The sequence below is a fragment of the Trichechus manatus genome, unplaced genomic scaffold (assembly GCF_000243295.1).
Source record: "Trichechus manatus latirostris isolate Lorelei unplaced genomic scaffold, TriManLat1.0 scaffold00079, whole genome shotgun sequence".
Classification (NCBI taxonomy): domain Eukaryota; kingdom Metazoa; phylum Chordata; class Mammalia; order Sirenia; family Trichechidae; genus Trichechus; species Trichechus manatus.
Genome location: NW_004444015.1, coordinates 10,761,767 through 10,770,286, shown reverse-complemented (window position 1 = coordinate 10,770,286; position 8,520 = coordinate 10,761,767).

Genomic DNA, 8,520 nt, shown 5'->3' with positions numbered 1-8,520 from the left:
GAGGAGTGTGCTGTCACAGTATGGGGAGGGCAATTAGAGTCACATAACAATGTACGTATAAATTTTTGTATGGGAGAATAACTTGAAATGTGAACTTCATTTAAACTACAATAAAAAAAGGGGAAAAAAAAGTTTTGTTTCTAAAAAAGTATAATAAAACTAGTTCATTTTTCTTCTCCTTTACATTTGGTTTTTGAAGTTTCCCCCTCCAAATTCTGTTTCCAGTAGGAGTTGCTAGTAGATGCTGAGAACGGCGACTCAGTACTATGGTATATTCACAAACTGACTAACTTCCAAAATGGCAGCAGCCACCAGAATCCAGAAAGTTCTTTTTCTTTCTAAAGGAAGCATTAGTCTATCTTTAGTCAAAATAAGTTGAGTTCTAGCCCTAGCTCTGCCGCTTGCAATTAGCAAGAACTTAAGAAGTTATTTAACTTCTCTAGGCCTCAGTATCCTCTTTTATAAAATGAAGAGTCATAACAGGGACCAAACCCATAGGGTTGCTGTGACCGTTAAAGTGCTTTTCTCAGTGTCCAGTACAATAAATAACATTTTTAAATTATTATTATCAATAATAGTGTTTGACTTTTTGCACAGTGGTAGATGGTGTTTGAAACTCTGATTCAAGAAGATGGGGTGAACAGGAGGTGGCTTCTCTGGCTGGTATTAGAAAAAGATATGAGGATTTTAGAAGTACAGTCAATCCGTAACTCAACCCTCCTCCCCCACGGAGTGGCAAGGGACAAGCAGGCCTGCACAAAACCACGCTTGATTACTGCAAAAAAAGCCTAAATAGCTCCAGTTTACAGCTACTGGAATTAAAAGGGTGGTCAGCTCCAGCAACCCATGGCCTGCCTAGACCCCTCCCACTCACTTTAGCTAACTAACTGCCTTTAATGCAGCAAGGAGGTAGTACTCATTTTGTACCTATGAAGCCATCAAACATTCAACAAAAATTGTTTCTGGGAAAAGATTATCTTTGAAATCTAAAGGGCAATCTTCAGCTGGCTGTATCTGTAATCATTTATCATTTTGCTAAACACCCTCAAAGATCAGGGGAACAGTTTGCTCCCTGGGCTGCAAAAAACTTCAGCATCTTTTCTTTTTCCAAAACAAAAGTTTTTTTAGAGTTAAAAATAATCTCATTTCCCAGCCAGTCTATGTGAGAATTATTTTAGCTTTAGAAAATTCATGTTGCAATTGGAAGTGGCTTTGGTCTTTTTGGCCATTCTGCCTCCTGTCCTCATCTTGATGACCTTTATACCTACATGTCTTTCAAATGGAAATTGGCGCCTCTAGGCCTCAGACAGCACACTGAAGACTATATAGCTTATACCCAGGGAGAGAAAACTAGGGAGGTGACAAGAAGGAGAACTAAAACTAAGGAGATCAGATGCCAGTTATTGTGCATTTACCTTAAGCCAGGTACTGCAATAAATAGTTTTCATGAATATTCTTTCTTTTATAATTTATTTTATTTTCATTGTTGCTGGTGAGAACATACGCAGGAGAACATATAACAATTCAACAATTTCTACATGTGTAATTCAGTGACATTGATTACATTCTTCGAGTTGAGCAATCATTTTCACCCTCCTTTTCTGAGTTGTTCCTCCCCCATTAACATAAACTCACTGCACCCTAAGTTTCCTATCTAATCTTTCAAGTTGCTGTTGTCCATTTGATCCCATATGGATAGATCATAAAAGAGCACAATGTTCAAGGTAGACATTCTTTACTAGTTAAGATAAACTTCTGTTTGATTTTAAGAAGACTTCAGGGGATATATTTGATTTAAGGTTTAAAGAATATCTCAGGACAATAGTTCCAGGGGTTCATCCAGCCTCCATGGCTCCAGACACATGAAAAGACGCTCAACATCATTAGCCATCATAGAGATGCAAATCAAAACCCCATTGAGATACCATTTCACTCCTACTATGATGGCTAAGATTTAAAAACAAAAACAAAAACAAACAGAAAATAACAAATATTGGCAAGGATGTGGGGAAATTGGAACTCTTTTCCATTGCTGATTGTTGTTAGGTGTCGTTGAGTCGGTTCCGACTCATAGCGACCCTATACGCAACAGAATGAAACACTGCCCGGTGCCGCGCCATCCTCAAAATTGTTGCTATGTTTGAGCCCATTGTTGCAGTCACTGTGCAAATCCATCTCGTTGATGGTCTCCCTCTTCTTCGCCAACCCTCCACTTTACCAAGCATGTTGTCCTTTTCCAGGGACTGATCCCTCCTGATAACATGTCCAAAGTATGTGAGACGTAGTCTCACCATCCTTGCTTCTAAGGAGCATTCTGGCTGTACCTCTTCCAAGACAGATTCGTTCATTCTTTTGGTAGTCCATGGTATATTCAACATTCTTTGCCAGCACTATAATTCAAAGGCATCAATTCTTCTTCAGTCCAGCCTTCACATGCATATGAGGCAACTGAAAATACCATGGCTTGGGTCAGGTGCACCTTAGTCCTCATGGTGACATCTTTGTTTTTTAATACTTTAAAGCAGTCTTTTGCAGCAGATTTGCCCAGTGCAATGTGTCTTTTTATTTCCTGACTGCTGTTTCCATGAGTGTTGATTGTGGATCCAAGTAAAATGAAATCCTTGACCACGTCAATCTTTTCTCCATTTATCATGATGTTGCTTGGTCCAGTTGTGAGGATTTTTGTTTTCTTTATGTTGAGGTATAATGGTACAACCATTGTGGAAAACAGTGTGGAAGTTCCTCAAAAAACTAAAAATAGAACTACCATATGACCCAGCAATTCCACTCCTAGATATATACCCAAAAGACTTGAAAGCAGCAACACAAACAGACACATGTACACCAATGTTCATTGCAGCACTATTCACAATAGCCAAAATGTGGAAGCAGTCTAAATGCTCATCAACAGATGAATGGATAAACAAAAATATGGTACATACATACAGTGAAATACTACTCAGTCAGTCAGAGAAATGAAGTCTTGATACATTTTACAATATGGATAGTGCTTCATGAATATCCTTAAGTAATCTCTCCAACAGCTGAATGCTATAGGAACTATTATTATCTTCATTTTACAGATGAGAAAACTGAGGCTCAGTTAAGTGACTTTCCCAAGGGACATATGGCTGGTAAGTGATAGAAATGGAGAGTCAAACCCAGTCTGTACTCAAGTGCCCATGCTTTTAACCACTGTCCCATATTCTTCTTTTGATCATATAAAAACATTAACCCCCTTTTCCCCCAGCCCTCATGAAATAAGTTCACAGTTTTGGTCTCTCCTTTTTGTCTCAGAGGATTTTGACCTCAATTCCCTTGGTTGAGTGAAGAGGGGAAAAGATAGTGAAAACTTGGGACTAGAAGCCTTACAGTTCAGACCAAGAAAATCCACTTACCTCACCTGTGAGCCTTTGAGTTACTTTTTCTACTGGCCACAAGATGAGCTTTTACAGAGCAACAGACTTAGCTTCAAATTCTGTTCTGCTCTTTGCTAGCTAAGACACCTTGAGCAAGTCTCTCTGAGCTGCAGTCTCCTCTTCTGTAAAACAAAGATGACTCCTACCTCATAGGACTGGGAAGAGAATTAAATAAGATGCTGCATATAAAGAGAGTGTGGGGTAGTACTTAGAGCCCAGACTACAGCACCAGATAGCCTGAGTTTGAATCCCAGCCTCCCTAACTTACCAGTTGTGTGAACTGAGGCAAGTTCCTTAGGCTCTTATTGCCTCATCTGTAAAATGGGGTAATAATAGCACCTACCTCATAGGGTTGCTGTGATGACTAATTGATTTGATAGATGCACAGCCCTTGGACAGGGTCTCGTGCATGGTAAGTGTTCAATAATTTCACTATTATGTGAGGTACTTAGCACAAAAAAATGTCAGCTTTTATTGTTGTGGTGTTGGTCATCAGTCCCTCTTGTCTTCTGGAATAGTCCCAGCCTACACAGTTTCTGAGAACTCCTTAAACAGAGGTCTAGCTCAGTTTTTAAATCCCAAGCAGCTTGCTGTAGTTTTCCCCCAACTGGGCATATTACCTTATGCCCAGTTACATTACATCATTATGCCCAGGAAGAGGGAGGCTGAGGAGAGAATAGGAATCTGTGGCCCTAGGATTTGCATATGTGGTGGAGTAGAGGGTCAGGGGAAGGTACTCAAAGTCACCCTGGAAGGGCTCTGTGTGAAATTATGGTGGTTTCTCATCCACAAAGTATCTAGAAACACCTCTCAACTCTACCCCAACCCCTGGTACTTACCTCCTTCCTATCAGATCTCCTACGGGTCCTGGGAAATGGTCCCTTTCTCCTAAGGCACAGATTGAGTAGCACGGAATGGCCTAAAGGATGTGTAATTTCTACCCCACACTAGGTTCCCTGCATTTCAGTGGAGTGGAGAGGAACACTGAGGATGACAGGGGTCAGCTTTTCATTCTGGTGAAGGAAACTTCCAGAGGGATGCTTTGTGGTTCATGACTGCTCCAGATTACTGTTGCACAATGTTAGGTAGTAGCCGGCTGCCCACCTACACAGACTGAGCTCCATGAAGACAGAAGTGGAGTCAGTTCATCACTGTTTCCCCAGTGGCCCTGCCCTGTACCTGACACACAGTAGGGAGGCAAGAAATACTTACCATGAACACTATGGTCTTGCTCAGAAAGGCTGGGGAACCTGACAGGATAGCATGGTCAGCAGGAGTACTGTCAGCACACGTACATTTATCCCCCCACAAAAGGGGACACTAAGTGCCAGCATCCATTGGCTACCTCAGTACTGACTTAGACAAAAAATCTTTTCTATAATCTCCCACCTTTCCGCAGCTTTCCTGCCAGACAAAGACAGTTAAGTGTTGCTATTGTTTTGCCTCAATTCGGGTTACAAGGATTTTTGTCGATTTTCTTCTTCCTACAGAACCTTGATTGCGGCTGGGTATAGCATTTATGTAAATTTCAAGTGCCACTCCTATTTGTCTCTCGGTTAACCTAATGGTTTATGTTAATCTCAATCAGGTCTGCCACTCAGATCTCTTGTTCCCTTCACCTTTTACCTAATTGCTGGGAGCCAATTTCTCTCGAGGACCTGGCTGTAGAGGCCCTGTCTATGCCTTCCTTCCATCCCTTCCTTCCTTTCCTCACAGTTGAATATCTGTTCCATTTGCCTGTTCCTAGAAACAGTGAGCAGATTATTCCATATATTCCTGACACATGATAACTGCGTGCAACCATTGTGAAACTGTCCAATTTCTTCTTAAGAGGTCTCTATACACAGTTAACAGGCACCCACAGGGACCTATCTCACAAATGTAATGTTGAGTAGAAGAAGCCTGACACAAAAGAGAAGATACTACATGGATCCATTTATGTGATGTTCAAAACCAGCAAAATTAAGCTGGTTAGCCTTGAGCCCTGGTGGCGCATAGTTAAGAGCTTGGCTGCTAACCAAAAGGTCAGCAGTTCAAATCCACAAGCTGCTCCTTGGAAACCCTATGGGGCAGTTCTACTCTGTGCTATAAGGTTGCTATGAGTTAGAATTGACTCAACGCAATGAGTTTTTTTTTTTTTTTTTTTTTTTTTATTTAACCTTGGTTGGGAGTAAGGGGCCAGTGACTGGGAAGGGGAATAGGAGGAGCTTCTGGAGGACTGGTCACATTCTATTTCTTGATCTGGGGGCTGGTTATAAGAGTGTGTTCAATTTTTAAAATTCATCAGAATGAGCGCTTATGATTTATACACATGTCTGTATATAGGTTATACCTCAATGAAATATACTTGAAATAAGGGGTCTATCGAATGCCAACTATGTATAAACCTCTGTACTGGATGATATTGGGAATTCCAAAGAGATCACAAAATAAAGCCTTAAATAGAAAAAAAGATCCCTTGAGTTTCCCTAGGTGCTTAAGGTGACTGTAGCCAAACCCTAGTCCATCTATGGGTTCCCCCACAGGCCCTTTCAAGTCTACTCCAGCCCACTTCATCTTCACTTGTTCAAATGCTTTCTTTTCCACTAAATGGCATTGACTACCCTCTCATTCCTTGTACTGCTATTTACCAATTGGTGAACTTGCCTGGATTCCCCAGCTTCACTATAAGCTCTTCAAGAGCAGGGACCTAATTTATATATATATATATATATATATATTTTGTAAATCCCCACTGCATAATATAGCACACAGCTAAGCACAAATGCTCAATTGATAGCTGTAGAAAAAGTTGTCTCCAAAGCTCAGACAAGAGGGAGGGGGAAGGCACGTCCATGATCAAGATAGATTTAGATCAAGATAGATTTCCTTACTCTTCCATTCTTTGGCTGACTAAATAGACTCTGGTTTTACATGTAACTCATGAGCCAGTAGTTTTCCAAACTTCACATTGTCATAACATGGTCTTTCCCTTGAATTAGGACCAGTGATTCAAATACATATCCAGGTTTGGTGAGGCTGTCACTTTAAAAAATCAGTAGGCCCTGGGATTTTTGATATAATATTCAAAGCTTCAACTATTTATGAGTGAGTCTTAAAGGCCCATGACATGTAGTAATTTGTAATTTTGCTGAGGCATAAATTTGAATTGCACACACTTCAAGGCTTGTGTAATCTAGCAATCGGCTTAGTGAGAAAGTGATGGCTCTTAGGGGGAAAACAGAACTTTTATGGAGGAAATCATATGCCAATTATCTAATTGTGAGATTTGAGAATTGAAATGGATGCTGGGGATGAAGTTTTCTAGAAGCCCTTCCTGAATGTCAAAGGTCCATTGTATTTCAACTTCTTCATCACTATAGTCAAAAATTTAGTCTTCAGGTATTTGTTTCTCTTTAACATTCATTCAATTAAAACTTTCTGAAATGCAAGGCATACAACCACTTATGTACTTATTGAGGGGTGAGAAGAGATTCAGAAGAAAATGATCATGTTTTTATAACCAGAGAGAGAGACCTCACAAGAAATGACACAGAAGAAATGAAAAACAAATGAAAACAGAAGAAAGGCAAATCGGAGGTCAAGAATCTTGGTTTTGGAGGGCAGGGCCAAGATGGCAGACTAGTCATATGGACAAAGCCATCCCACTGCAACAAAGACCTGAAAAACCAAGTAAAAAAGATACACACATCAACCCTGGAACCCTGAACCTTAAATGAAGGGATAAAGTATTAGATTGGAAGTTACTGAGGAGAAAAAGAAACTGATAGAAAATAGAGAAGGAGTAAAGATAGGGTGTGGAGGTTCCTGGCCAAACAGCATTACTCAGTGTGACCATCTTGGAATAAAACCAACAACCCTGCATGCAGAAAGGCACCTCCATGGAATTCCCAATAAGAGATAGAGGTACAGCATGGACACACCCGGGGCTAAGTAAGACCACATTTGCTGGCTGCAACTCAAGGAGGAGCCCAGACTCTCTCACCCAGTAACAACAGGAGCATGCTCCTACAACCCCCACCCCTCTGGTGAACAGCGGCTATAACTGCTCCATCCCAGCAGCCCCAACTGCCCAGGAACCACAGTAAAAACCCACCCTATCACCCTCCTCCATCTAGCCCCCTCTGTCCCTGCCTTCATTCTCCTCGTATCTCTCTCCTCTACCCTGCCAGCTGTGGCCCTGAAGGGAACCAGCCCAGACCCCAGGTCCTCCTCTGCTGGCCCTGGATTCCCTCCCACTGCCCACCACAGTCCCAAGTTGACCCGGCCCAGACCCTGAACCCCTCCCTGCTGGCTCCGGACCCCTCCTGCTGCAACCCTGAGGGGACCAGGCCTGGACCTCAGGACCCTCCCTGATGGCTCGAGATCCCTCCTGCCACCTGCCACCACCCTCAGGGGATCCGGCCCGAGCCCCAGGCCCCTCCCTGCCAGCACGGGACCCCACCCATGCTGACTGCCGCAGCCTCACTCCAGCCCCTGGCCTGGTTCACACTTCAGACAAAAGACCTGTTTACACCCCTTCCCCACCTGATGGACCTTCCTTGCTGCACCATAGCTCAGCAACTGGCCCTGCACACCTGGACAAGGTGATGAGAAATATCATGCTCACAGATGAGCAAGCAACAAAGCATGCCTGGCCCACTCACCCAGACATAACCAAACAAAACAAAAAAGCAGGATGAAACAAATAAACCTACAATCAATCAATAAAATAATACATGAATGTCTCAGAGACAGCAGACAACATCAAAGCATATAAAAAAACAGGACAAGATGGCTCCAGTAAGTGGCCAGAATAAAGCAACAGTTGACCTTCCGGCAGAAGAAAAGGCACTGGAACAACTTGATAGGGAATTCAAAAGTCTAATATTCAGGGCTGTCCAAGAAATTAGGAAATAGATCAAGGAAAATGCAAACAAAATCATGGAAAACACAGAAAAAAATAACGAAAACAGCCAAAATCAAGGAAAACACAGACAAAGCAGTAGAAGAATTCAGGAAAATAATACAAGAACAAAATGTCTAAGTAAATAAATAATTAGAAATCATACAAAAACAGCAATTAGAAATCCAAAAGATAGACAACATAATTTCAGAAATG